Here is a 22,920-nt window from a genome sequence, read left to right on the forward strand (position 1 = left end):
TTCAAGGCCCTACTGAGAGCTCACCTCCTCCAGGAGGCCTTCCCACACTGAGCCCCTTCCTTCCTCTCCCCCCTCGCCCCCCCTCTCCATCCCCCCCATCTTACCTCCTTCCCTTCCCCACAGCACCTGTATATATGTATATATGTTTGTACAGATTTATTACTCTATTTATTTATTTATTTTACTTGTACATATCTATCCTATTTATTTTATTTTGTTAGTATGTTTGGTTTTGTTCTCTGTCTCCCCCTTTTAGACTGTGAGCCCACTGTTGGGTAGGGACTGTCTCTATATGTTGCCAATTTGTACTTCCCAAGTGCTTAGTACAGTGCTCTGCACATAGTAAGCGCTCAATAAATATGATTGATGATGATGATGATGATGGGCTTTGGAGTCAGAGGTTAGGAGTTCAAATCCCGGCTCCGCCAATTGTCGGCTGTGTGACTTTGGGCAAGTCACTTGACTTCTCTGTGCCTCAGTTCCCTCATCTGTAAAATGGGGATTAAGACTGTGAGCCCCCCGTGGGACAAGCTGATCACCTTGTAAGCTCCCCAGCGCTTAGAACAGTGCTTTGCACATAGTAAGCACTTAATAAATGCCATCATTATTATTATTATTATTATTATTTCCCAAATGGGGCGCAGTCTTCAGCCCTCTTTTACAGATAAGGTAACTGAGGCCCAGAGAAGTGAATAACAGCAATAATAATAATGTTGGGTAGGGACCGTCTCTATATGTTGCCCACTTGTACTTCCCAAGCGCTTAGTACAGTGATCTGCCCCTTCCAGACTGTGAGCCCGTTGTTGGGTAGGGACCGTCTCTATATGTTGCCCACTTGTACTTCCCAAGCGCTTAGTACAGTGCTCTGCCCCTTCTAGACCGTGAACCTGTTCATTCATTCATTCAATCGTATTTATTGAGCGCTTACTGTGTGAAGAGCACTGCACTAAGCGCTTGGGAAGTACAACTCTCCTGATATCCATAATAGACTTACACATCCAAATAGTGGAATGCCAGTCAACTAACATTTATTATGTACTATATACTTAGCATTGAACTAGGCTCGATAGGTAAAACGACACTAACCCTGCTTGCAGAGTTTGCGATCTAAAGGCAGAAGGGAAAGAGTATGTGCAGGACTTTGACATGGGTTCTAATCCTGCCTCCACCACATGTCTGTTGTGTGACCTTGGGCAAGCCATTTAACTTCTCTAGGCCTCAGTTCCCTCATCTGTAAAATGGGGATTAAGACTGGGAGCCCCACGTGGGACAACCTGATTACCTCGTATCTACCCCAGCACTTAGAACAGCGCGTGGCACATCGTAAGAGTTTCGCAAATACCACAATTATTATTATGAATATAAATAAGTTACTGATCTGGGCATAAGCAGCAGCATGGAGCAGTGGATAGAGCATGAGCCTGGGAGTTGGAAGGTCATGGATTCTAATCCCAACTCCACCACTTGCCTGTTCTGTGACCTGAGCAAGTCACTTCACTTCTCTGTGCCTCAGTTGCCTCATTTATGAAATGGGGATTGTGACTGTGAGCCTCACGGGAGACAGGGACTGTTTCCAACCCCTTTTGCCTGTATTCACCCCAGTGCTTAGTACGGTTCCCGGCACATTGTTGGGTAGGGGCCGTCTCTATATGTTGCCGACTTGGACTTCCCAAGCGCTTAGTACAGTGCTCTGCCCCTTCTAGCCTGTGAGCCCGTTGTTGGGTAGGGACCGCCTCTATATGTTGCCGGCTAGTACTTCCCAAGCGCTTAGTACAGTGCTCTGCACACAGTAAGCGCTCAATAAATAAGACTGAATGAATTCATTCATTCAATCGCATTTATTGAGCGCTTACTGTGTGCAGAGCACTGTACTAATCAATCAATCGTATTTATTGAGCACTTACTATGTGCAGAGCACTGTACTAAGCGCTTGAATGAATGAATACCCCAGCGCTTGGCACATAGTAAGCGCTTAAATACCAAACAAACAAAACAAACAGACAGACTTGCCCTCTGGTCCCCAGGGCCCCTAGAAGGGCCCTGGCCCACGTCTGCTCCTTCACTGCCTTTCCCAAAGACGCATGGATAAATCCACACCATCCCAACTTGTACTTCCCGAGCGCTTAGTACAGTGCTCTGCACACAGTAAGCACTCAATAAACATGACTGATTGATTGATTTATTACTCTATTTATTTTACCTGTACATATCTATTCTATTTATTTTATTTTGTTAGTATGTTTGCTTTTGTTCTCTGTCTCCCCCTTCTAGACTGTGAGCCCACTGTTGGGTAGGGACCGTCTCTAGATGTTGCCAACTTGTACTTCCCAAGCGCTTAGTACAGTGCTCTGCACACAGTAAGCGCTCAATAAATACGATTGATTGATTGATTGGGCACTTCTGAAAGTGAAATTGTAAGAGTCGATTGCATTTGTTGTGTGCGGCGGACCGTAAGGAGCATTTGGAAGGGCACGATACGCTAGAGCTGGTAGACACGTTCCCTGCCCACAGTGAGCTTACGGCCTAGACGGTTAATCGAAACAATAATAATAATAACGAGGGGGAAACTGAGGTTAATCGAAAGAATAACAATAATTATGGGCTTACTATGCGCCAAGCACTGTTCTAAGCACTGGGGTAGATACAATTTAGTCAGGTTGGACACCGTCCCTGTCCCATGTGGGGCTCACGCTCTTAAGCGGCGCGCGTGGCTCAGTGGAAAGAGCCCAGGCTTTGGAGTCAGAGGTCATGGGTTCGAATCCCGGCTCCGCCAACTGTCAGCTGTGTGACTTTGGGCAAGTCACTTCACTTCTCTGGGACTCAGTTCCCTCATCTGTAAAAATGGGAATTAAGACTGTGAGCCCCCCGTGGGACAACCTGATCACCTTGTATCCCCCCAGCGCTTAGAACACTGCTTTGCACATAGTAAGCGCTTAACAAATATCATTTTTTTAAATATTATTATTATTATTAAGCCTCATTTTCCAGATGAGGTAACTGAGGCCCTGAGAAGTGAAGTGACTGGCGCCAGGTCACTCAGCAGACAAGGGAGAAGCAGCATGGCTCAGCGGAAAGAGCACAGGCTTTGGAGTCAGAGGTCATGGGTTCAAATCCCGACTCCGCCAACTGTCAGCTGTGTGACTTTGGGCAAGTCACTTCACTTCTCTGGGCCTCAGTTCCCTCATCTGTAAAAAGGGGATTAAGACTGTGAGCCCCCCGTGGGAAAACCTGATCACCCTGTATCCCCCCAGGGCTTAGAACAGTGCTTTGCACATAGTAAGCGCTTAACAAATACCATCATTATATTATTATTATTATTATTATTATTATTAAGCCTCATTTTCCAGATGAGGTAACTGAGGCCCTGAGAAGTGAAGTGACTGGCGCCAGGTCACTCAGCAGACAAGGGAGAAGCAGCATGGCTCAGCGGAAAGAGCCCAGGCTTTGGAGTCAGAGGTCATGGGTTCAAATCCCGGCTCCGCCAATTGTCAGCTGGGTGACTTTGGGCAAGTCACTTCACTTCTCTGGGCCTCAGTTCCCTCATCTGTAAAATGGGAATGAAGACTGTGAGCCCCCCATGGGACAACCTGATCACCTTGTATCCCCCCGGCGCTTAGGACAGTGCTTTGCACATAGTAAGCGCTGAACAAACACCATCATTATTTTATTATTACTATTATTATGATTAAGCCTCATTTTCCAGATGAGGGAACTGAGGCCCCGAGAAGTGAAGTGACTGGCCCCAGGTCACCCAGCAGACATGGGGCGGAGCTGGGATTAGAACCCGTGACCTTTTGTCTCCCAGGCTCCGTGCTCTATCCACTAAGCCACGCTAAAATAAATATATTATGGATGTGGACGTCAGTGCTGCGGAGGCTGAGGGAGGGGTGTATAAAGGGAGAAGACCCAAATAATGGGCAACCATTGGCTTTAGAGAAGCAGCGTGGCTCAGTGGAAAAGAGCCCGGGCTTTGGAGTCAGAGGTCATGGGTTCAAATCCCAGCTCTGCCAATTGTCAGCTGGGTGACTTTGGGCAAATCTCACAAGCCCGCAACCTTGGTGTCATCCTCGACTCCGCTCTCTCATTCACCCCTCACATCCAAGCCGTCACCAAAACCTGCCGGTCTCAGCTCCGCAACATTGCCAAGATCCGCCCTTTCCTCTCCATCCAAACCGCTACCCTGCTAATTCAAGCTCTCATCCTATCCCGTCTGGACTACTGCACTAGCCTTCTCTCTGATCTCCCATCCTCGTGTCTCTCTCCACTTCAATCCATACTTCATGCTGCTGCCCGGATTATCTTTGTCCAGAAACGCTCTGGACATATCACTCCCCTCCTCAAAAACCTCCAATGGCTACCGATCAATCTGCGCATCAGGCAGAAACTCCTCACCCTGGGCTTCAAGGCTGTCCATCACCTCGCCCCCTCCTACCTCCCCTCCCTTCTCTCCTTCTACTGCCCAGCCCGCACCCTCCGCTCCTCCACCACTAATCTCCTCACTGTACCTCGCTCTCGCCTGTCCCGCCATCGACCCCCGGCCCACGTCATCCCCCGGGCCTGGAATGCCCCCAATCCCTCTGCCCATCCGCCAAGCTAGCTCTCTTCCTCCCTTCAAGGCCCTGCTGAGAGCCCACCTCCTCCAGGAGGCCTTCCCAGATTGAGCCCCTTCTTTCCTCTCCCCCTCGTCCCCCTCTCCATCCCCCCGCCTTACCGCCTTCCCCTCCCCACAGCACCTGTATATATGTATATATGGTTGTACATATTTATTACTCTGTTTATTTATTTATTTATTTATTTATTTTACTTGTACATTTCTAGCCTACTTATTTTATTTTGTTGGTATGTTTGGTTCTGTTCTCTGTCTCCCCCTTTTAGACTGTGAGCCCACTATCGGGTAGGGACTGTCTCTATGTGATGCCAATTTGTACTTCCCAAGCGCTTAGTACAGTGCTCTGCACATAGTAAGCGCTCAATAAATACGATTGATTGATTGATTGATTGATTGAAATCACTTCACTTCTCTGGGCCTCAGTTACCTCATCTGTAAAATGGGAATGAAGACTGTGAGCCCCCCGTGGGACAACCTGATCACCTTGTAATAATAATAATAATAATGTTGGCATTTGTTAAGCGCTTGCTACGTGCCAAGCACTGTTCTAAGCGCTGGGGGGGGGGATACAAAGTGATCAGGTTGTCCCATGTGGGGTTCACAGTCTGAATCCCCATTTTACAGATGAGGTCACTGAGGCTCAGAGAAGTGAAGGGACTTGCCCAAGGTCACACAGCAGACATGCGGCGGAGCTGGGATTCAAACCCATGACCTCTGACTCCAAAGCCTGGGCTCTTTCCACTGGGCCACGCAGCTTAGAATGGTGCTTTGCACATAGTCTTCTAGACTGTGAGCCCACTGTTGGGTAGGGACTGTCTTTATATGTTGCCAATTTGTACTTCCCAAGCGCTCAGTACAGTGCTCTGCACATAGTAAGCGCTCAATAAATACGATTGATGATGATGATAGTAAGCGCTTAATAAATGCCATCATTAATTTAAAGCAGTCGGTCAGTTGGCCCCCTCCTACCTGGCTTCACGGGTCTCCTAATCCAGCCCAGCCCGCACACTCCGCTTCGCTAGCCAGTTTCCTCCTCACCCGATTCATTCATCCGTTCTTTCAGTCGTACTTATTGAGCGCTTACTGTGTGCAGAGCGCTGTACTGAGCGCTTGGAAAGTCCAATTCGGCCACAGAAAGAGACAATCCCTACCCAGCAACGGGCTCACAGTCTAGAAGGGGGAGACAGACAACAAAACAAAACAAGTAGACAGACATCAATAGCATCAAGATGGATAAACAGAATTATAGCTGTATGCACGCCATTAATAAAATAATAATCATAATAATGATGGCATTTATTAAGCGCTTACTATGTGCAAAGCACTGTTCTAAGCCCTGGGGAGGTTACAAGGTGATCAGGTTGTCCCACGGGGGGCTCACAGACTTAATCCCCATTTTAATAATAATAATAATAATAATGGCATTTATTAAGCGCTTACTATGTGCAAAGCACTGTTCTAAGCACTGGGGAGGTTACAAGGTGATCAGGTTGTCCCACAGGGGGCTCACAGACTTAATCCCCATTTTAATAATAATAATAATGATGGCATTTATTAAGCGCTTACTATGTGCAAAGCACTAAGCGCTGGGGAGGTTACAAGGTGATCGGGTTGTCCCACGGGGGGCTCACAGATTTAATCCCCATTTTAATAATAATAATAATGATGGCATTAAGCGCTTACTATGTGCAAAGCACTGTTCTAAGCGCTGGGGAGGTTACAAGGTGATCAGGTTGTCCCACGGGGGGCTCACAGACTTAATCCCCATTTTAATAATAATAATAATAATGATGGCATTTATTAAGCACTTACTATGTGCAAAGCACTGTTCTAAGCGCTGGGGAGGTTACAAGGTGATCAGGTTGTCCCACGGGGGGCTCACAGACTTAATCCCCATTTTAATAATAATAATGGCATTTATTAAGCGCTTACTAAGTGCAAAGCACTGCTCTCAGCGCCGGGGAGGTTACAGATGAGGTAACTGAGGCCCAGAGAAGTGAAGTGACTTGCCCAAGGTCACACAGCTGACAACTGGCAGAGCTGGGATTTGAACCCGTGACCTCTGACTCCAAAGCCCGGGCTCTTTTCCACTGAGCCACGCTGCTGTGTGCACAGCACCATACTAAGTGCTTGGGAAGTACAAATCAGCAACATAATTATTATTATATACTATCATTATTATTAATTATTGTCAGCTGTGTGACTTTGGGCTAGTCACGTCACTTCTCTGGGCCTCAGTTACCTCATCTGTAAAATGGGGATTAAGACTGTGAGCCCAACGTGAGACAACCTGATCACCTTGTATCTCCCCCAGAGCTTAGAACAGTGCTTGGCACATAGTAAGCGCTTAACAAATACCATTATTATTATTATTATTATTATTATTATTATCATTCCCTCTTCCAGGTCCCGCCCACATTGCCCGGAGCCAACTGTCTAAGCGACCTCCTGTAGCTGCTGCCTTCTTCCACCTGTGACTGACCACCCCCCTGCCAGGCCCAGGTGATGGCAAGTCCCTTCACTTCTCTGGGCCTCAGTTCCCCCATCTGTAAAATGGGCATAATAATGGCATTTATTAAGCGCTTACTATGTGCAGAGCACTGTTCTAAGCCCTGGGGAGGTTACAAGGTGATCAAGTTGTCCCACGGGCGGCTCCCAATCTTCATCCCCACTTTCCAGATGAGGGAGCTGAGGCCCAGAGAAATGAAGCGACTTGCCCCAAGTCACCCAGCTGACAATTGGCGGAGCCGGGATTTGAACCCATGACTTCTGACTCCAAAGCTCGGGCTCTTTCCACTGAGCCACGCTGCTTCCCCACAAGGCATGAAGACTGTGGGCCCCACATGGGACAACCCGATGACCTCGTATCTACCCCAGCGCTTAGAACAGTGCTTGGCACATAGTAAGCTTTTAACAAACACCATCATTATTATTATTATCCCACGCCTGCAGGATTTCCTCTGTGACCTGGAGGAGATTCTTTTTCCAACTCACTCCCCGTGCCACGGGGCGCCGGAGTTTAGGGCCCATAGGTTCATCCGCCAAGCTCGCTCTCTTCCTCCCTTCAAAGCCCTACTGAGAGCTCACCTCCTCCAGGAGGCCTTCCCAGATGGAGCCCCCTTTTTCCTCTCCTCCTCCCCATCCCCCCGCCTTACCTCCTTCCCCTCCCCACAGCACCTCTATATATGTCTGTACAGATTTATTACTCTATTTATTGTACTTGTACATATTTACTATTCTATTTATTTTGTTAATGATGTGCATCTAGCTTTAATTCTATTTGTTCTGACAATTTTGACACCCATCTACATGCTTTGTTTTGTCGTCTGTCTCCCCCTTCTAGACTGCGAGCCCGTTGTTGGGTAGGGACCGTCTCTATATGTTACTGACTTGTAGTTCCCAAGCGCTTAGTATGGTGCTCTGCATCATCATCATCATCAATCGTATTTATTGAGCGCTAACTGTGTGCAGAGCACTGTACTAAGTACTTGGGAAGTACAAGCTGGCAACATATAGAGACAGTCCCTACCCAACAGTGGGCTCGCAGTCTAAAAGGGGGAGACAGAGAACAAAAACAGTAAGCGCTCAATAAATACAACTGAATGAATGGATTTGCTCATTTGATTGTATTTAATAATAATAATAATAATGATAGCATTTATTAAGCGCTTACTATGTGCCAAGCACTGTACTAAGCACTGGGGAGGTAACAAGGTGATCAGGTTGTCCCACAGGGGGCTCACAGTCTTCATCCCCATTTTACAGATGAGGCCCAGAGAAGTGAAGTGACTTGCCCAAAGTCACACAGCTGACAACTGGCGGAGCAGGGATTTTACTATTCTATAGTAAGTCCTATAGCATATTTACTATTCTATTTATTTTATTTTGTTAATATGTTTTGTTTTGTTGTCTGTCTCCCCCTTCTAGACTGCGAGCCTGTTGTTGGGTAGGGAACGTCTCTAGATGTTGCCCACTTGTACTTCCCAAGCGCTCAGTACGGTGCTCTGCACACAGTAAGCGCTCAATAAATATGACTGAATGAATGAATTCGCTCATTTGATTGTATTTAATAATAATAATAATAATAATAGCATTTATTAAGCACTTACTATGTGCCAAGCACTGTACTAAGCGCTGGGGAGGTAACAAGGTGATCAGGTTGTCCCACGTGGGGTTCACAGTCTTCATCCCCATTTTACAGATGAGGCCCAGAGAAGTGAAGTGCCCCAAGTCACCCAGCTGACAATTGGCAGAGCCGGGATTCGAACCCATGACCTCTGACTCCAAAGCCCGGGCTCTTTCCACTGAGCCACGCTGCTTCTCTGTATTTCTCTGTATTTCTTGAGCGCTGACTGTGAGTCTTTTAGACTGTGAGCCCACTGTTGGGTAGGGACTGTCTCTATATGTTGCCAATTTGTACTTCCCAAGCGCTTAGTACAGTGCTCTGCACATAGTAAGCGCTCAATAAATACGATTGATGATGATGATGACTGTGTGCAGAGTACCGTCCTAAGCGCTTGGAAAGTAAAGTTCGGCAACAGACAGAGGCCGTCCAGACATCCGCCGTGCAGTGGAAAAAAGAGACCGTCTTGTGATGACCATCAGACTGCAACATTTAGCTTCAATTCTATTTATTCTGACGACTTTCTAGTCTGTGTGCCCATTGTTGGGTAGGGACTGTCTCTATATGTTGCCAGCTTGTACTTCCCAAGCGCTTAGTACAGTGCTCTGCACACAGTAAGCGCTCAATAAATACGATTGATTGATTGACTTGACACCTGTCCACATGTTTTGGTTCGTTGTCTGCGTCCCCCTTCTAGATGGTGAGCCCGCTGTTGGGTAGGGACCGTCTCTCTATGTGTCCAACTTGCACTTCCTAAGCGCTTAGTACAGTGCTCTGCACACAGTAAGCGCTCAATAAATACGATAGATTGATTGATTGATTGACTTGACACCTGTCCACATGTTTTGGTTCCTTGTCTGCATCCCCCTTCTAGATGGTGAGCCCGTTGTTGGGTAGGGACTGTCTCTCTATGTCGCCAACTTGTACTTCTTAAGCGCTTAGTACAGTGCTCTGCACACAGTAAGTGCTCAATAAATACGATTGATTGATTGACTGATTGACTTGACACCTGTCCACATGTTTTGGTTCGTTGTCTGCGTCCCCCTTCTAGACGGTGAGCCCATTGTTGGGTAGGGACCGTCTCTATATGTCGCCAACTTGTACTTCCTAAGCGCTTAGTACAGTGCTCTGCACACAGTAAGCGCTCAATAAATACGATTGATTGATTGACTTGACACCTGTCCACATGTTTTGGTTCGTTGTCTGCGTCCCCCTTCTAGACCGTGAGCCCGCTGTTGGATAGGGACCGTCTCTATATGTCGCCAACTTGTACTTCCTAAGCGCTTAGTCCAGTGCTCTGCACACAGTAAGCGCTCAATAAATACAACTGAATGAATGAATGAATGAACATTGGAGTTGGGAGCGATTCCGGAACACCCTGTGTTAAACCAGTGGAAAGAATCCACTGGGCCAAGACACTCAGAGCGGCCCGGAATCTGGAACAAATAAACCTCTTAATGCCGCGGCCCTCGAGAGGTCTCACAAATCTGTTCCGACTTCCCAAGCGCTTAGTACAGTGCTCTGCACACAGTAAGCGCTCAATAAATACAATTGATTGATTGATTGATTGACCCAGATGAGCAGCGGCCTTGCAGCGGCCTGGGGGGCCGAGGCGGGGAGAGGCCAGTACGTTTTCCAAGCCGGCGTCTGGTTGCTCCGGCCCGCCGGTGTTGGGAGCTGCCAAGGGGATGGAAAAATCATCCGAACCGGGGGCATAATAATAATAATAATAATGACAGTGGCATTTATTAAGCGCTTACTATGCGCAAAGCACTGTTCTAAACGCTGGGGAGGTTACAAGGTGATCAGGTTGTCCCACGGGGGGGCTCACAGTCTTAATCCCCATTTTGCAGATGAGGTAACTGAGGCCCAGAGAAGTCAAGTGACTTGCCCAAAGTCACACAGCTGGCAACTGGAGGAGCCGGCATTTGAACTCATGACTCCTTCCCTTCCCCACAGCACCTGTATATATGTTAGTACATATTTATTACTCTATTTACTCTATTTACCCTAAGAAGCAACGTGGCTCAGTGGAAAGAGCACGGGCTTTGGAGTCAGAGGTCATGCGTTCGAATCCCGGCTCCACCACACGCCTGCTGTGTGACCTTGGGCAAGTCACTTCACTTCTCTGAGCCTCAGTTCCCTCATCTGTCAAATGGGGATTTAGACTGTGAGCCCCGCGTGGGACAACCTGATCACCTTGTATCCCCCCAGTGCTTAGAACAGTGCTTTGCACATAGTAAGCGCTTAACAAATGCCATCATTATTATTATTATTATTATATTTATTTTACTTGTACATATCTATTCTATTTATTTTATTTTGTTAATATGTTTGGTTTTGTTCTCTGTCTCCCCCTCCTAGACTGTGAGCCCACTGTTGGGTAGGGACTGTCTCTATATGTTGCCAACTTGTACTTCCCAAGCGCTTAGTATAGTGCTCTGCACACAGTAAGCGCTCAATAAATACAATTGATTGATTAATTGATTGACCTCTGACTCCAAAGCCCGGGCTCTTTCCACTGAGCCATGCTGAAGAATGTACAAATCGGGAACTTAGCCGATTTGTGCTTCCCAGGTGCTTAGTACAGTGCTCTGCACACAGTAAGCACTCAAAAAGCGCTTAGTACAGTACTCTGTACACAGTAAGCACTCAATAATAATAATAATAATAATGATGGCATTTATTAAGTGCTTACTATGTGCAAAGCACTGTTCTAAGCGCTGGGGAGTCTACAAGGTGATCAGGTTATAATGCCATTTATCAGGTTGTCCCACGGGGGGCTCACAGTCTTCATCCCCATTTTACAGATGAGGGAACTGAGGCCCAGAGAAGTCAAGTGAATTGCCCAAAGTCACACAGCTGACAATTGGAGGAGCCGGGATTTGAACTCATGACCTCTGACTCCAAAGCCCGTGCTCTTTCCACTGAGCCATGCTGAAGAATGTACAAATCGGGAACTTTGCCGATTTGTGCTTCCCAAGTGCTTAGTACAGTGCTCTGCACACAGTAAGCACTCAAAAAGCGCTTAGCACAGTGCTCTGCACACCGTAAGTGCTCAATAAATAGAATTAAATGAAAAAATACAATCAAATAAATGAATGAAGAAACCACAGCCGAACCCAAACGCCCCTTGGCTTCCTGACCACTTGTCTTGAAAATCATCCCCGAGAGATTAATTCATTGAAAAAAAATTTTTTAATGGTATTTGTTAAGCGCTTACTACCTGCCAAGCACTGTTCTAAGCGCTGGGGCAGGGGATACAGGTGATCACGTTGTCCCACGTAGGGCTCACGGTCTTAATCCCCATTTTACAGATGAGATAACTGAGGCCCAGAGAATAATAATAATGATGATGGTATTTATTAAGCGCTTACTATGTGCAAAGCACTGGTCTAAGCGCTGAGAAGTTAAGTGGCTTGCCCAAGGTCACCCAGCTGACAAGTGGCTGAGCCGGCATTCGAACCCATGACCTTCGGACTCCCAAGCCCGCGCTCTTTCCACTGAGCCACGCTGCTTCTCTGAGGATTAATGAGAATTAATGAGATCACATACACACCCCCAAGTACAACTGTAATCAATCAATCGTATTTATTGAGAAGCAGCGTGGCTCAGTGGAAAGAGCTCGGGCTGTGGAGTCAGAGGTCATGGGTTCAAATCCCGGCTCCGCCAACTGTCAGCTGTGTGACTTTGGGCAAGTCACTTCACTTCTCTGTGCCTCAGTTCCCTCAGCTGTAAAATGGGGATTATGACTGTGAACCCCTTGTGGGACAACCTAATCACCTTGTAACTTCCCCAGCGCTTAGAACAGTGCTTTGCACATAGTAAGCGCTTAATAAATGCTATCATTATTATTATTGAGCACTTACTGTGTGCAGAGCACTGTACTAAGCGCTTGGGAAGTACAAGTTGGCAACATATAGAGACGGTCCCTACCCAACAGTGGGCTCGTGGACAGGGAGCGTTTCTACCAACGCTGCTATATTGTACTCTCCCTGGTACTGCGTTGTGCCCGCAGGAAGCGCTCAATAAATACCACGGATTGATCCCAGGAAGCCAAGGCTGAAGTTTTCCGGCTTGGGCAAACAGGAGCGGAAAGTTCTCGAAACGGTGCTGGGGGGGAAATGGGGGAATTCGATCCCCGTTCCCAAATTTACTGGCATTTTCGGCCCGTGAGCTGGGCCAACTTTGGAAGATTTATGCCTAGAGGAGCAGCGTGGCTCGGTGGAAAGAGGCCGGGCTTCGGAGTCGGAGGTCATGGGTTCAAATCCCGGCTCCGCCAATTCACTCACTCATTCATTCAATCATATTTATTGAGCGCTTACTGTGTGCAGAGCACCGTACTAAGCGCTTGGGAAGTGCGGGTTGGCAACGTGTGTGCCCAACGGTGGGCTCACAGTCAGAGGAGTCAAGTTATGGGCAAGGAACATGTCCACTAACTCTGTCATATTATACTCTGTCAGGTGCTTAGTACAGTGGTCTGCGCACAGTAAGCGCTCCATACATTTATTCTATTTATTTTACTATTTACTTATTTACTACTAACCACTGTCATTATTAGCCTCCACCAACACTAACTCCAGCACTTACAATAGTGCTTGGCACGAAGCAGCGTGGCTCAGTGGAAAGAGTCCGGGCTTTGGAGTCAGAGGTCATGGGTTTGAATCTCGGGTCCGCCACAAGTCTGCTGTGTGACCTTGGGAAAGTCACTTAACTTCTCTGAGCCTGTTACCTCATCTGGATAATGGGGATTGACTGTGAGCCCCATGAGGGACAACCTAATCACCTTGTATCCCCCCCCCCCAGCGCTTAGAACAGTGCTTTGCACATAGTAAGCGCTTAACAAATGCCATTATTATTATTATTATTATTGGGAAGTCCAGGTTGGCAGCATATGGAGACGGTCCCTACCCAACAGCGGGCTCACGGTCTAGAAGGGGGAGACGGATGACAAAACAAAACATATTAACAAAATAAAACAGAATAAATATGTACAAATAAAATAAATAGAGTAATAAATCTGTACAAACATATATACAGGTGCTGTGGGGAGGGGAAGGAGGTACGGGGGGGGGGATGCGGAGGGAAAGTGGGGGAGAGGAAGGAGGGGGCTCAGTCTGGGAAGGCCTCCCATGGTCAGCTGTGTGACCTTGGGCAAGCCACTCAACTTCTCTGTGCCTCAGTTCCCTCATCTGTAAAATGGGGATTAATCAATCAATCAATCAATCGTATTTATTGAGCGCTTACTGTGTGCAGAGCACTGTACTAAGCGCTTGGGAAGTACAAGTTGGCAACATGTAGAGACGGTCCCTACCCAACAGTGGGCTCACAGTCTTTTAGACAACCTGATCACCTTGTATCCCCCCAGCGCTTAGAACAGTGCTTTGCACATAGTAAGCGCTTAAATACCATCAATATTATTATTTATGGAGAAAAAAAAAGAAAAAAGTGCCCAAGTTTGGGTTTTAACCCCCCAAACATGTGGCTTGTTTGTCCGGGGGCGGGGGTAAGAAGGTTTCTCTCCTTTCTCTCCACCCTGTCCTGGTGCCTCTGAGGAGCACTAAGGTCCATTCATTCATTCAATCAATCAATCAATCAATCGTATTTATTGAGCGCTTACTGTGTGCAGAGCACTGTACTAAGCGCTTGGGAAGCCCAAGTTGGCAACATATAGAGACGGTCCCTACCCAACAGTGGGCTCACAGTCTAGAAGGGGGAGACAGAGAACAAAACCAAACATATTAACAAAATAAAATAAATAGAATAGATATGTACAAGTAAAATAAATAAATGAATAGAGTAATAAATCTGAACAAACATATATACATATATACAGGTGCTGTGGGGAAGGGAAGGAGGTAAGGTTGTGGGGTGGAGTCTTTTAGACTGTGAGCCCACTGTTGGGTAGGGACTGTCTCTATATGTCGCTCTATTTATTGAGCGCTTACTGTGTGCACAGCACTGTACTAAGCACTTGGGAAGTACAAGTTGGAAATACGATTGATTGATAAATACGATTGATTGATGTTGCCAACTTGTACTTCCCAAGCGCTTAGTACAGTGCTTTGCACACAGTAAGCGCTCAATAAATATGATTGATTGATTGATTGGAGAGGGGGAGGAAGGGGAGAGGAAGGAGGGGGCTCAGTCTGGGAAGGCCTCCTGGAGGCCTTCGTCTTTATTGAGCGCTTACTGTGTGCAGAGCACTGTACTAAGCGCTTGGGAAGTCCAAGTTGGAAGAGGCCTCCAGGAAGAGGCTGGCCCGTTCCCAGCTCCATGCCACTGTCTCTTTAATAATCATAATAATAACGGCATTTGGTCAGCGCTTACTAGGTGCCAAGCACTGCTCTAAGCACTGGGGAGGATACAGGGTGATCAGGTTGTCCCACGGGGGGCTCACAGTCTTCATCCCCCTTTTATAGATGAGGGAACTGAGGGCCAGAGAAGTGAAGTGACTTGCCCAAAGTCACACAGCTGACAACTAGCTCTCTTCCTCCCTTTAAAGCCCTACTGAGAGCTCACCTCCTCCAGGAGGCCTTCCCAAACTGAGCCCCCTTCTTCCTCTCCTCCTCCCCATCCCCCCCGCCCTACCTCCTTCCCCTCCCCACAGCACCCGTATATGTTTGTACAGACTTATTACTCTATTTATTTTACTTGTACATATTTACTATTTATTCTGTTAATGATGTGCCTTAATTCTGTTTGTTCTGATGGTTTTATATGTTGCCAACTTGTACTTCCCAAGCGCTTAGTACAGTGCTCTGCACACAGTAAGCGCTCAATAAATATGATTGATGATGATGATGATTGTTTTGACACTTGTCTCCCAGTTTTGTTTTGTCGTCTGTCTCCCCCTTCTAGACTGTGAAGCCGTTGTTGGGTCGGGACCCTCTCTAGATGTTGCCGACTCGTACTTCCCAAACGCTTAGTACAGTGCTCTGCACACACTGAGCGTTCAACAAATACAATTGAATGACTGTATGAAAGTGGCTGAGTAGAATTCGAACCCACGACCTCTGACTCCCAAGCCTGCACTCTTTCCACTGAGCCACGCTGCTTTAAAAGAAAAAACCTTCCGCACACACACACAAATCAGCATCAGCAGCAGCCCACCCGAGCTCACTCTGCCAGGCCGGGGAAACAAAGTCGCCCGCAGTCTGCGGGGCCCAGAGCACTGGACTAAGCGCTTGGGAAGTACAAGTCGGCAACATATAGAGACGGTCCCTACCCAACAATGGGCTCACAGTCTAGAATAATAATAATAATAATAATAATGATGGCATTTATTAAGCACTTACTATGTGCAAAGCACTGTTCTAAGCGCTGGGGAGGTTACAAGGTGATCAGGTTGTCCCACGGGGGGCTCACAGTCTTCATCTCCATTTTACAGAGGAGGGAACTGAGGCCCAGAGAAGTGAAGTGACTTGCCCAAAGTCCCACAGCTGACATTTGGAAGAGCCGGGATTCGAACCCATGAGCTCTGACTCCAAAGCCCGGGCTGTTTCCACTGAGCCACGATGCTTCAAGGGGGAGACAGAAAATAATAGTAATAATAATGGCATTTATTAAGGGCTTCCTATGTGCAAAGTACTGTTCTAAGCACTGGGGAGGTAACAAATAATAATAATAACAATGATGGTATTTGTTAAGCGCCTACTATGTGCAAAGCACTGTTCTAAGCGCTGGGGGGGATACAAGGTGATCAGGTTGTCCCACATGGGGCTCACAGTCTTAATCCCCATTTGACAGATGAGGGAACTGAGGCCCAGTGAAGTGACTTGCCCAAAGTCACACAGCTGACAATTAGCGGGGCCGGGATTTGAACCTATGACCTCTGACTCCCAAGCCCGGGTTCTTTCCACTGAGCCACGAACAAAGTAATCAGGTTGTCCCCCGGCGGGCTCACAGTCTTCATCCCCATTTTACAGATGAGGGAACTGGGGCACAGAGAAGTGAAGTGATTTGCCCAAAGTCCCACAGCTGACAATTGGTGGAGTCAGGATTTGAACCCATGACCTCTGACTCCAGAGCCCGGGCTCTTTCCACTGAGCCACGCTGCTTCTCAACTAAACACCGCTCCTCTCCTCACCGCCCAGCCTGGCACAGGAACCCTCCTGGGGGCCCGGCCTTGCCCGGGTACCATTCATTCATTCATTCGATCGTATTTATTGAGCGCTTACTGTGTGCAGAGCACTGTACTAAGCGCTTGGGAATCAACCAATCAATCAATCAATCGTATTTATTGAGCGCTTACTATGTGCACAGCACTGTACTAAGCGCTTGGGAAGTACAAATTGGCAACACTTAGAGACAGTCCCTACCCAACAGTGGGCTCACAGTCTAAAAGTGGGAGACAGAGAACAGAACCAAACATACCAACAAAATAAAATAAGTAGGATAGAAATGTACAAGTGAAATAAATAAATAAATACATAGAGTAATAAATATGTACAACCATATATACATATATACAGGTGCTGTGGGGAAGGGAAGGAGGTACAAGTTGGCCTGGGGTCTGGAAGTGCCCTGCCATCCCCAGGATCGGGGAGTGTGAGCCCACCGCTGGGTAGGGACCGTCTCTATATGTTGCCAACTTGTACTTCCCAAGCGCTTAGTACAGTGCTCTGCACACAGTAAGCGCTCAATAAATACCATTGATTGATTGATTGATCAGGAGAAGCAGGGGTTCCAAAGCGCGGGCTCTTTCCACTGAGCCACACTGCTTCTCCCCCTGTGCCATGGTGTTTCCCTCCCCAACTTTCTTGCTTTTTTTTTTTTTTACCAGCCCCGGCCCCCAACCACACATTCATTCATTCATCCAATCGTATTTATTGAGCGCTTACTCCGCCGATCGTCAGCTGTGTGACTTGGGGCAAGTCACTTCACTTCTCTGGGCCGCAGTTCCCTCACCCGTAAAATGGGGATGAAGACCGTGAGCCCCCCGTGGGACCACCTGATCACCTTGTAACCTCCCCAGCGCTTAGAACAGTGCTTGGAGCATAGTAAGCGCTTAATAAATGCCATTATTATTATTATTATTATTGCCTGCTAGGTCACCTTGGGTAAATAATAATAATAATGATGGCATTTATTAAGCGCTTTATTAAATCACTTCATCATCATCATCATCAATCGTATTTATTGAGCGCTTACTATGTGCAGAGCACTGTACTAAGCGCTTGGGAAGTACAAATTGGCAACATATAGAGACAGTCCCTACCCAACATTGGGCTCACAGTCTAAAAGGGGGAGACAGAGAACAAAACCAAACATACTAACAAAATAAAATAAATAGAATAGAAATGTACAAATAAAATAAATAAATAAATAGAGTAAAAAATATGTACAAACATATATACATATATACACTTCAATTCTCTGCGCCTCGGTTCCCTCCTCTGGAAAATGGGAATTGAGACTGTAAACACCACATGGGACAGGGATTATGTCCAACCTGATTATCTTGTATCTACCCCAGTGCTTAGTACAGTGACTGGCACACAATAAGCACTTAATACCATCGTTATTAATACCGTCTGCTGTGTGATTTGGGGCAAGTCACTTGACTTCTCTGGGCCTCAGTTCCCTCATCTGTAAAATGGGGATTGAGAGTGTGAGCCCCATGTGGGTCAGAGACTGCGTCCAACCCGATTAGCTTGTATCTACCCCAGCGCTTAGTACAGTGCCTGGAACACAGTAAACGCTTAACAAAAAACATTATTATTATTATTGTCAGCTGTCTGACCTTGGGCAAGTCGCTTCACTTCTCTGGGCCTCAGTTCCCTCATCTGTAAAATGGGGAATGAGACTGTGAGCCCCTCCTGGGACAGGGACTGTGTCCGATCCAATTTGCTTGTATCCACCCCAGCGCTTAGTACAGCGCTTGAGAAGCAGCGTGGCTCGGTGGAAAAGAGCCCGGGCTTTGGAGTCAGAGGTCATGGGTTCAAATCCCGGCTCCACCACTTGTCAGCTGTGTGACTTTGGGCGAGTCACTTCACTTCTCTGGGCCTCAGTGATCTCATCTGGAAAATAGGGATGAAGACTGAGCCCCATGTGGGACAACTGGATTACCTTGTAACCTCCCCAGCGCTTAGAACAGTGCCAGAGAAGCAGTATGGCTCAGTGGAAAGAGCCCAGGCTTTGGAACCAGAGGTCATGGGTTCAAATCCCGGCTCCACCACTTGTCAGCTGTGTGACTTTGGGCGAGTCACTTCACTTCTCTGGGCCTCAGTGACCTCATCTGTAAAATGGGGATTAAGACTGTGAGCCCCACGTGGGACAACCTGATTACCTTGTATCTGCCCCAGTGCTTAGAACAGTGCTTCGCACATAGTAAGCGCTTAATAAGTGCCATCATTATTATTATTAATAATGTCTTCTAGACTGTGAGCCCGCTGTTGGATAGGGACCGTCTCTATATGTTGCCAACTTGTACTTCCCAAGCGCTTAGTCCAGTGCTCTGCACACAGTAAGCGCTCAATAAATACGATTGAATGAATGAATGTAATAATAATAATTCATTCCTTCAATCGTTTGGACTAAGCGTTTGGGAAGTACAAGTTGGCAACATATAGATGGTCCCTACCCATCCATTCATTCATTCATGAATGAATGAATGCGCTTAGTACAGTGCTCTGCACACAATAAGTGCTCAATAAATACGATTGAAGGAATGAATTATTATTACTACATAGTAGGCGCTTAATACATACCATTGCTATTATTATTTTATTATTCATTCAATCGTATTTATTGAGCGCTTTACTGTGTGCAGAGCACTGGACTAAGTGCTTGGGAAGTCCAAGTTGGCAACATATAGAGACGGTCCCTACCCGACAGTGGGCTCACAGTGTTTATTACAGTGCCTGGCACAGAGTAAGTGCTAAACAAATAGCGCTATCATTATTATTATTATTATTATTATTATTATTATTATTATTATTATTAAAGTGCAAGACCCAGAGATGAGGTTCCTTAGCTGGGAGGAGGTGAGGGGAGGAGGAGGAGGATAAAAGGGAAAAAGATGAAGAGGAGGAGAGAAGGAAGGAGATAATTACTAATAATAATAATTCATTCCTTTAATCGTATTTATTGAGTGCTTACTGTGTGCAGAGCACTTGGGAAGTCCAAGTTGGCAACATATAGAGATGGTCCCTACCCGACAGCGGGCTCACAGTCAAGAAGACATTATTAATAATAATAATAATAATGATGGCACTTATTAAGCGCTTACTATGTGCCAAGCACCGTTCTAAGCACTGGGGCGGATACAAGGTAATCAGGTTGTCCCACATTAATCCCATTATACAGATGAGGGAACTGAGGCCCAAAGAAGACAGTCCCTACCCAACAGCGGGCTTACAGTCTTTATTACAGTGCCTGGCGCTAAGTGCTACACAAACTGTGTTATTATTATTATATCATTATTATTATTAAAGAGTAGGACCCAGAGGTGGGGTTCCTTAGCTGGGAGGAGGAGGAGGATAAAAGGGAGGAAGAGGAGGAGAGAAGGAAGGAGATAATTATTAATAATAATTGTTGTATTGAGCGCTTACTGTGTGCAGAGCACTGTACTAAGCGCTCGGGAAGTCCAAGTTGGCAACATATAGAGATGGTCCCTACCCGACAGTGGTCTCTCTGTCTTTATTACAGTGCCTGGCGCAGAGTAAGTGCTAAACAAATAGCATTATTATTATTATTATATTATTATTAAAGTGCAGGACCCAGAGATGGGGCTTCTTAGCTGGGAGGAGGAGGAGGATAAAAGGGAGGAAGAGGAGGAGAGAAGGAAGGAGACAATTATTAATAATAACTGTCGTACTTATTGAGTGCTTACTGTGTGCAGAGCACTGGACTAAGCGCCTGGGAAGTCCAAGTTGGCAACATATAGAGACGGTCCCTACCCGACAGTGGGCTCACAGTCTTTATCACAGTGCCTGGTGTAGAGTAAGAGCTAAACAAATGGTGTTATTATTATTATTATATGATTACTGATATTAAAGTGCAGGACCCAGAGGTGGGGCTCCTTAGCTGGGAGGAGGAGGATCAATCAATCAATCAATTGTATTTATTGAGTGCTTACTGTGTGCAGAGCACTGTACTAAGCACTTGGGAAGTGCAAGTTGGCAACATATAGAGACGGTCCCTACCCAACAGTGGGATAAAAGGGTGGAAGAGGAAAAGGAGGAGAGAAGGAAGGAGATAATTATTAATAATAATTGTACTTATTGAGCGCTTACTGTGTGCAAAGCACTGGACTAAGCGCTCGGGAAGTCCAAGTTGGCAACATATAGAGACGGTCCCTACCCGACAGCGGGCTCAGCATCTTTATTGCAGTGCCTGGTACAGAGTAAGAGCTAAACAAATAGCATTATTATTATTATTATTATTATATTATTATTATTATTAAAGTGCAGGACCCAGAGGTGGGGCTCCTTAGCTGGGAGGAGGATAAAAGGTAGGAAGAGGAGGAGAGAAGGAAGGAGATAATTATTAATAATTGTCATATTTATTGAGCACTTACTGTTGGCAACATATAGAGATGGTCCCTACCTGACAGTGGGCTCACCGTCTTTATCACAGTGCCTGGTGCAGAGTAAGAGCTAAACAAATAGTGTTATTATTATTATTATATGATTACTGTTATTAAAGTGCAGGACCCAGAGATGGGGCTCCTTAGCTGGGAGGAGGAGGAGGAGGATAAAAGGTAGGAAGAGGAGGAGAGAAGGAAGGAGATAATTATTAATAATAATTGTCATACTTATTGAGTGCTTACTGTGTGCAGAGCACTGGACTAAGCGCCTGGGAAGTCCAAGTTGGCAACATATAGAGACGGTCCCTACCCGACAGCGGGCTCACAGTCTTTATTACAGTGCCTGGAGCAGAGTAATAATAATAATAATAATGATGGCATTTATTAAGCGCTTACTATGTGCAAAGCACTGTTCTAAGCGCTGGGGGGTTCCAAGGTAATCAGGTTGACCCACAGGGGGCTCACAGTCAACCCCCATTTTCCAGATGAGGGAACTGAGGCCCAGAGAAGTGACTCGCCCAAGGTCACCCAGCTGACAATCGGCAGAGCCGGGATTGGAACCCAGGACCACTGACTCCTAAGCCCGGGCTCTTTCCACTGAGCCACGCAAGTGCTAAACAAATGGCGTGATTATTATTATACGATTATTATTGTTATTAAAGTGCAGGCCCCAGGGGTGGGGCTCCTTAGCTGGGAGGAGGAGGAGGAGGAGGAGGAGGATAAAAGGGAGGAAGAGGAAGAGGAGGACGGTGAGAAGGAAGGAGCGGGCCGGAGATGCTGGTGTACGCGTGGCACTGTTTAGATGAGACATCCAAACAGGCCACACCAGCAAGGCCCTGCCCGGCCAGCGGTCCGGCCATCGGGCCTGGCAAGCGGGGCCACCACATGGGGCCACTTGGGGCCCCCCAACACACACACACACACACACACACACACACACACACACACACACACACACACACACACACACACACACACACGCGCGCCTGCCTGCCCCGGCCGGCCTCCTCTCCCTTCCCCTTTCCCGGCCTTTCCCGGCACCGCGGCCCAGGCACCCACACCCGCCTGCGCACACAACACACACACACACCACAAACATCACACACACAACACAAACACACAGCCCGCCCAGTACACACACACCACAAACACCCAGCACATCCAGCACACACACCACACACAGCATAAACACCCAGCACACACACCACAAACACCCAGCCCACCCAGTACAAACACACCACACAGACCCCAGCACATCCAGTACACACACACCACACACACCCAGCACATCCCCTCCACACACAATACGAACACCCAGCATACACACCACACACACACACAAACACCCAGCCCACCCAGTACACACACCACACACAGCATAAACACCCAGCACAAGCACCTCACCCACCCAGCCCACACACCACCCCCCTCACACAGCAGAAGCACCCAGCCCACCCAGTACACACACATCCCACACAACGCAAACACCCAGCCCACCCCATACACACAGACCACACATCAAGCACACACACACCACAGACCCCAGCACATGCAGCGCACACACACACACACACACACACACAACCCCAGCACATCCAGCACATACACACACCACACAGACCCCAGCACATCCAGTACACACACACACAACCCCAG

The 22,920-nt window shown here is 47.1% G+C and overlaps 1 protein-coding gene across 1 annotated transcript in view; it reads right to left on the reverse strand.

The window, feature by feature from the left end:
- Window positions 1-22,920, reverse strand: part of MXD4 (MAX dimerization protein 4) — an 87,798-nt gene that overhangs the window by 60,033 nt on the left and 4,845 nt on the right. The gene's annotated exons all lie outside the window — the stretch shown is intronic.

This window comes from Tachyglossus aculeatus, chromosome 4, assembly GCF_015852505.1.
Source record: "Tachyglossus aculeatus isolate mTacAcu1 chromosome 4, mTacAcu1.pri, whole genome shotgun sequence".
In the NCBI taxonomy this organism is placed as follows: Eukaryota; Metazoa; Chordata; class Mammalia; order Monotremata; family Tachyglossidae; genus Tachyglossus; species Tachyglossus aculeatus.